At 68.1% G+C, this 7,500-nt stretch overlaps 5 non-coding genes across 5 annotated transcripts; 2 read left to right on the forward strand and 3 right to left on the reverse strand.

Annotated features, from left to right (window-relative positions):
• Positions 1-4,277: 4,277 nt before the first annotated feature.
• TRNAE-CUC (transfer RNA glutamic acid (anticodon CUC)) lies at positions 4,278-4,349 on the reverse strand. The gene has a single exon. It is a non-coding gene; the product is annotated as a tRNA-Glu (tRNA).
• A 245-nt stretch (positions 4,350-4,594) lies between these two features.
• TRNAG-UCC (transfer RNA glycine (anticodon UCC)) lies at positions 4,595-4,666 on the reverse strand. The gene has a single exon. It is a non-coding gene; the product is annotated as a tRNA-Gly (tRNA).
• A 712-nt stretch (positions 4,667-5,378) lies between these two features.
• TRNAD-GUC (transfer RNA aspartic acid (anticodon GUC)) lies at positions 5,379-5,450 on the reverse strand. The gene has a single exon. It is a non-coding gene; the product is annotated as a tRNA-Asp (tRNA).
• A 626-nt stretch (positions 5,451-6,076) lies between these two features.
• TRNAL-CAG (transfer RNA leucine (anticodon CAG)) lies at positions 6,077-6,159 on the forward strand. The gene has a single exon. It is a non-coding gene; the product is annotated as a tRNA-Leu (tRNA).
• Positions 6,160-7,224: 1,065 nt separating this feature from the next.
• Positions 7,225-7,295, forward strand: TRNAG-GCC (transfer RNA glycine (anticodon GCC)). Its single transcript has one exon. It is a non-coding gene; the product is annotated as a tRNA-Gly (tRNA).
• The last annotated feature ends 205 nt before the right edge of the window (positions 7,296-7,500 follow it).

Genomic DNA, 7,500 nt, shown 5'->3' on the forward strand with positions numbered 1-7,500 from the left:
AACACCTCCACGACCACCAACCCACGCCCCAGAACCCTCAGCACCAACCGCATGTCCACCGCCAGCCCCACCACCATGCTCCCACCGTGGTCCCCAATACGACCTCTACCAGCCTCCGGCTTTCTGAGTCCTCCTTTGTCAAAGATCGCCTGTTGCATTTGTCGCTTTGGCCTCTTTTCATCTCAATCCCTCCACGCCCCCGCCACCCACGCCCACACACACACACACGCAAAGACACACACACACACACACACACATGCACCCCTGAGATCTGACTGCTTAGCCTGATAGGAGGGAGGTCGTTGATGTCTCTGGGGCAGTTACAGTCTCCGCCCCACTGGGACGGCGTCTAGACCTGGAGTCAAGACAGCTCTCCGCTGTCAAGGTCCTTCCCCTGACCGCTTCCCACCCGCACTCCCACCATGTCCACATCAAAGTCCACCGCCATGGCCACTCCCACACACCGTTTTCTCTCCGCTACCCTTACCCCGCTGGAGGCACGCCTGTCACTTCAAGGACTCCTGCCAGGCACCGCGTCTACACTGCCACTCGCACGCTCCACTTCTCCACCTTTCGCGGTGTTTCCTCGCTCTCTGGCTGGCTCTGCCCACACTCCTACAATTAGACTGTGTTTGCACCAACCAGTACCAACGAAGTTGCCACCCCTAGGAGTCACTCTTCCCTCGTCGCGTTCTCCCGCAGGGCCACAAAGACGTTATGGCGAGTGGCGAGGTTTCCAGCAATTCCACAGTATCATCGCAGCGCGCGCCCTCTGGGTTCCCTTCATCCCGCGACATTTCTGCTCAACCACTGGCTCCGCTCCTCTCCTCGTGGCACCACTGAAGCCACCGCCACCCCCACCAGCCCCAAGACCCACCCAGTCGGCACCAGCGTGATACACCTCCACGACCACCACCCTGCGCCCCAGAACTCTCAGCACCAACCGCATGTCCACCGCCAGCCCCACCACCATGCTCCCACCCTGGACCCCCACTACCACCTCTACAAGCCTCCTGCGTTCTAAGTCCTGCTTTGTCAAAGATCGCCTGTTGCATTTGTCGCTTTGGCCTCTTTTCATCTCAATCCCTCCACGCCCCCGCCACCCCCGCCCCCACACACACACGCAAAGACACACACACACACACATGCACCCCTGAGATCTGACTGCTTAGCCTGATGGGAGGGAGGTCGTTGATGTCTCTCGGGCAGTTACAGTCTCCGCCCCATTGGGACGGCGTCTAGACCTGGAGTCTAGACAGCTCTCCACTGTCAATGTCCTTCCCCTGAACGCTTCCCACGCGCACTCCCACCATGTCCACATCAAAGTCCACCGCCATGGCCACTCCCACACACCGTTTTCTCTCCACTACCCTTACCCCGCTGGAGGCACGCCTGTCACTTCAAGGACTCCTGCCAGGCACCGCGTCTGCACTGCCACTCGCACGCTCCACTTCTCCACCTTTCGCGGTGTTTCCTCGCTCTCTGGCTCGCTCTGCCCACACTCCTACTATTAGACTGTGTTTGCACAACCAGTACCAACGAAGTTGCCACCCCTAGGAGTCACTCTTCCCTCGTCGCGTTCTCCCGCAGGGCCACAAAGTCGTTATGGCGAGTGGCGAGGTTTCCAGCAATTCCACAGTATCATCGCAGCGCGCGCCCTCTGGGTTCCCTTCATCCCGCGACATTTCTGCTCAACCACTGGCCCCGCTCCTCTCCTCGTGGCACCACTGAAGCCACCGCCACCCCCACTAGCCCCAAGACCCACCCAGTCGGCACCAGCGCGAAACACCTCCGCGACCACCACCCCGCGCCCCAGAACTCTCAGCACCAACCGCAAGTCCACCACCAGCCCCACCACCTTTCTCTCACCATCGTCCCCACCGTCACCTCTACCAGCCGCCGGCTTTCTCAGTCCTCCTTTGTCAAAGATCGCCGTTGCATTTGTCCCTTTGTCCTCTTTTCATCTCAATCCCCCCCGAAACACACACACACACACACACACACACACACACACACACACACACGCACATGCACACACACGCACGCACCCCTGAGACCAGACTGCTTAGCCTGATGGGAGGGACGTCGTTGATGTCTCCAGGGGCAGTTACATTCTCCGCCCCACTGGGACGGCGTCTAGTCCTGGAGTCTAGCCAGCTCTCCGCTGTCAAGGTCCTTCCCCTGCCCGCTTCCCACCCGCACCCCCCGCATGTCCACATCCAAGTCCACGGCCATGGCCACTCCTACCCCCACCTCCTTCCTCCTTCCCCCATCCCCAACACCGCTCCCCGCCTCCTTTTGCCTCACCACCTTGCAGCCCAGTCCAGCCCAGCACAGCACAGCCCCGCACAGCAGACTGGCCTGCCCGCCGAGGTCCTCTCTGACCACAGGGGCATCCATCTTCCTCCTTGCAGCCTGCCACCTGCTGCTCCTTCCAGCCTCCCGGCTCGCCCCCTACATACGCCACCAACCCCTTGGGCCCTACCCCCCTCGTCTCCCTCTTCCAGGCCCGGAGCCTCACTCCCACCAGTCCTGCCCCTGCCCTGCCACAGGCTGCTCAGGCGCGCTCCTACTCCGACCCCGCCCCTACTCCAGAGCTCGCCGACCCGCGTGCACAAAGCGCCCGTGGGCCAAAAGGTCGTGCCGCCCCAGGCCTCAGCAGAGCTCCTGCCTCAGTGGCCAGTCCCACACCTCTGCGCCCACGCTGTGCCCGGGCACCCTGGACTCCTTTCCCCACTTGCCAGCACGCGAGGCGCCATCGTCTGCTCCTCGTGAGGTCATCTTGTCTCGGGGTTCTTACCCGCACATGGGAGTGCACCCGCAGAAACAAGCGCCCTCATCCCGCACTGTGACCCACCCACGCTCACCCCCAGCACACCGGCAAGGGCGGTGAGGGGACCTCCTGCGGTGATGGTAAGCAGCGGCCCGCCCATGGGGGCTCCCGCCCACGTGGGACACGGCTTTGTTCACCTCCGGAGAGGGTGCCCGCGCAGGGTCGTGCGGCCCACCGGCGATCCGCTTCGCATCCGGAGGAGACCATCTGCGAGTAAACGTCGGACTCCTGGCCGAGGCGGGAGCCCGAGATTTGGCGGGAAGGAGACTGGGGTGTGCGACTTACCTCGGGGAGCATCTGCAGAAGATGATGGGTACAGGCATGGACCGAGGGATGCAGTACCTCTGGGCTAGGGACGTGCGGCTAGGCGGCAATGGGGACCTGGCAGAAGTCCATCTGGGCGGTAGGGTCGGGGTGTTGCGGGCTGGAGGCAGGGGGTGGGGCGGGATGCCCCGGGTGACGCACTTGCCACGCTGTCATTGGAACCAGAGCATTGCTAATGCGATTCGAAGGAAACGCTGGCTCGACGTCCACCCTGTCACCCGCCTGCTTCCACCAACACCACGCCCACGGCCCCCCGCGCCCCCCCCGGACCCCAACCGCCCCACCCCGTCTGCTTGGCCGTTGGGTTTTCCTGAGTGGCTTTCTTTATCCCCCCCCTTGCTCTCTCACCTGCACCGTCCGGTGGCCAGGCCACCCCCACGCGTCCAGATTCGTGTTCACACCTCCTCCACCTCGTGCGTGCAGTGCAGTAGGGTTCTCTGCTCTCCTCGCGGCCCGAGACCAGGCCGCACGTGGAGCCCGATCAGCGGCCCACGGGAGACGCAGCTAGTCGGGGGCCAGGCCCGGAGCGCGGCAGGAGCGCCCGCTGCCATGAGGAGCGAGGCAGGGGAGCGCAGGACCCGGCACGTGGCCCGACTTGTGGGAGATTGCCCTGCCGCCCCCGCCCCCACGACGGCGACGGGAAGGAAGGAGGGGGAGGCTCGTCAGCCCTCGGGTGGGTCGCGGCGGCAGCGGTCCACGGGCGCCGGAGGGTCCCCACGCATGCGGTGTCGGGACGCGGGTTTGTGTGCATGTGGCGACAGCGGGGAGGGGGAGAGGCTGCCCCGGCCACTCGGGCTGAGGACCCACCGGGAGCGGGAGCGAGGGGAGCGGCCGAGGAGGAGGAGGAGCGGAAGGCGCCAAAGCCCTCAGGTGGGCGAGCCAGGCCAAAAGGGCCGCGGGCGGCTGGACCGTGCACGGCTTGGGCTTGGGCTTGGGCTGGGCGGGCGTGCAGGGTTCCGGGGAACCCTGTTGGGGTCGCCGAGGGCGCGGGGCGAGGGCGAAGCCGGCGAGCAGTGGCCTGGGCTAAAAGAGGGGATGGGGTGGTGGGGATCGCCTCGTGGGCGGGCGGCCTCGCGCGCTGGAGAGGCGAGGTCGGTGGGCAGGGGAGAAGAAGAAAGATTTCCCTGACCGGGAATCGAACCCGGGCCGCGGCGGTGAGAGCGCCGAATCCTAACCACTAGACCACCAGGGAGCGTGAAGCCTCGGCCCTGGCCTGCAGCTCCTGGGCCCGGCGCCCAGGCCCCGGCCCACTCCAGGGAGCTCCAAGTGCAGCCGCCCGGCGCCCTTGGCAGTTGGCGTGGCCCTAGCCTCCTCTCCGCCTGCAGCACACTCGAAGCTCAAAACACTGCGCGCACCCGGCCGCGGTGCGAGCTACTGGGCTCCCGGGCCCCAGCCCCGGCTGGGCCGTCGCTGGAGCTTGGCAAAAGGTGGGCGGGCTGCGTTGGCCGGGAATCGAACCCGGGTCAACTGCTTGGAAGGCAGCTATGCTCACCACTATACCACCAACGCTGCACGGCCCGAGCCGGCCCCAGACGCCAGGCCCTCGGCTCGCACGAGCGCATTCCCGCCGCCAGGTCCGCCTGGCGCAGCTCCGTCACGACGCCCTGCACGCAGCTCGGCAGCTCGGCAGCTCGGCAGCTCTGCCGCTCGGCACCGCCACAGGCGCCACCCACCCACGGCCGTCCACCGGGCGGAGTCGCCCCAGTCCCTCGCGCCCTGCCCTGGACCGCCTCTGGGGGGCGCTCTCGCTGCCTTGCCGCTGCCGGGGGCCTCCGCGACCTCCCAACCCGCCCCCCGGCTGGCCGGACGAAGCCCTGGTGCAGCGGCCGCTCGGCAAGGCCGCTTCCCGCAGCCAGAGGGCACGGATCCGCCTGCCAGCCGTCTCGGCAGCTGGGCAGCTGGGCAGCTGGGCATCTGTGCGTCGCGTCGCCAGGGGCCCAGGGCGGCAGCCACTTGAGGCGGGGGCTCTCGTCCGGCGCCGTGGGGACGGGCGAGAGGAGGCCCTGGCTCGGCCGTGGCGACCAACCCAGCGCCCCGCGAGGAAGAAGGGAATGGGAGTGGGGGTGGGAGTGGGCATGTATATGGTCGGCGGTGGGCGGGCTGGGCACGAGATGGCGCCCTGCGGCTCGCTGGAGGGCGGAGGGAGGACAAGAAGGGGTCCCCGGGGGCGAGCGGCTGGACGGGCGGAGAGCGGCGCCAGCCACCAAAAAGGGCGTCTGGCCTCCCCGTCGGGGAATCGAACCCCGGTCTCCCGCGTGACAGGCGGGGATACTCACCACTATACTAACGAGGACGGCGGCGGCTGGCGCCCTGACGCCCGACCGCTCCGCGGCTGCCGGCCGTCGCCTACCCTGCCCTCGAACGCCTGCCCGCCGCGGGCGCCCGCCACGTGCCCGTGCGCGGCCCCGCCCCGACACCAAACCAACCAACCCCGTCGCCCAACAAAGCGGCCCCCGCCCGCGACCCGTCCTGGGAGCGGGACGAGCACCAGCACTCGCACCCGGGAGTGGGGTGGGGAGCGGTGGGGTGGGGGCCGGAGGGAGCGAGGCGGGCGGCGCTGCCTCCTCCGAGCGCGCGCTGCCTATCGCCCCCGACGCGGGCTTCGTGCCGGGAGGAAGAGGTCCTCGAGGGCAAGCGAGGCCGCGTGTGTGCGGGAGGTGGGCGCGCGCCGCGCCGCGGCTCCGCGGCAGCCGCGCTGGTGGCGGCCGAGGCCGGGCGCGGGGGCGGCGCCGGCGGAGGCCGAGCCAGGGGCGTCTGCTGACCTGGCTCCGCGTCCGGTCGGCCCGCGCGCCCGTCGCGTCCCGTGGCGCGCGCACACAGCCGCCCGCCAGGCGCCAAGCGCGCGCGCGCGCCAGGCCGAGAGCCCGGCGGTTGGCGTCGGCTCCCAGCCAGGCGAGCGGCGGCGAGCCTGGCACCGCCGTCAGGATGGCCGAGCGGTCTAAGGCGCTGCGTTCAGGTCGCAGTCTCCCCTGGAGGCGTGGGTTCGAATCCCACTCCTGACAAGCCCACCTTTTAGCACGCACAAACAATGCGCCCGGCCAGGCCTGCGCCGCCCCTGACGGCCGGACGCTCCGTGCCGCACTCGCGCTCCTGCCACCTCGCCGCACTTCCAGCTCCTGCGGTACCCACGCCTCTCGGACGCCGGAGCCTCTTAGGCACAGCCACGCCTGCCTGCCTGGCGCCCATAGGCCCGTGAGCGGGCTCCAGCGACCCGAACCCTCGCGAAAATGCATTTCTCCTCCCTTCCTCGTGTCACCCCCTTCATTCCCCCATCCTCTCTTCCTCTTTCCTTCCTTCCTCACTTCCACCTCTCTTCCTTCTCAGCCTCCCTCCACCCTCCCTGCCCTCCTGCCTGCCTTTCTTCGCTCTGCGGTCGTGCGTCGCACCAAAAGCACTAGAGCGGGACCCGCGCGGGGTGCCGCCGGCCAAAGCGCAAACACCTTTGGTCTCTGGCCGTAGCGTCCCTCGGGGGCGCCGGCGGCGCTGGGAGGCCGCCGTCTCAGACGCAGAGACACACGTCCACGCGCACACGCACGCAGATTCAGACACGCGCGAGCGCAGACGTGCAGACACAGACGTGCGATGCACACACCCACACGGACACACGCGGGCACCGCCACCACCCCCAGGCAGCGCGCAGCCCGCGCTCCCTTCTCCACCCCCAGTCCGGCCTGGCACACGCGGCACAGGCTAGATATCCCGCCGCCAAAGGGCCTCGGAGTCGGGGCTGCGGCTCTGAAGGGATCGTCGGTGCTCAGCCGCACCCGCCACAGATGGGCTGCCCTGGTGGGCGTTCACTCGCGCGCTCGGGTCACGCTTGGTCTGGCTCCCGGCTTCCTCTGGCGACCGCGTCCGTGTGGCGGCGGCCCCGTACTGGGGAGTGCAGGTAGGTGCAGGATGGGCCGAGTCCTCCTCCGTCCCTCTGCGCCTTAGTGCTACCGTCCCGCAATCCGCACGGCCCTCTAGGGCCCTAGCCGTGCCCGGGGCCTCCCTTTTGGGCCACGCGTCCGCCTCCTGCTCAAATTGAACAAGTTGAACAAGCGCGTCGGGTGGTGGTGGCCACGGGAGCATGGGTGGTTCAGTGGTAGAATTCTCGCCTGCCACGCGGGAGGCCCGGGTTCGATTCCCGGCCCATGCAGCGTGCCGTGCCCTTTTGCTCCAGCCAGCACGCGGCCAGCCCCCGGCTACGCTTCCTCTCCACCGCCCGCCCAGGCACCTGCGCGGCTCCCGCCCAACGCTCAGCCACGCGCCTCCCGTCCTGCCCGCTAACCCGCACACACGGTTTTCTCTCCACTACCCTCACCCCGCTGCAGGCACGCCTGTCACTTCAAGGACTCCTGCCG

This window comes from Manis javanica, chromosome 14 (genome assembly GCF_040802235.1).
Source record: "Manis javanica isolate MJ-LG chromosome 14, MJ_LKY, whole genome shotgun sequence".
Classification (NCBI taxonomy): Eukaryota; Metazoa; Chordata; class Mammalia; order Pholidota; family Manidae; genus Manis; species Manis javanica.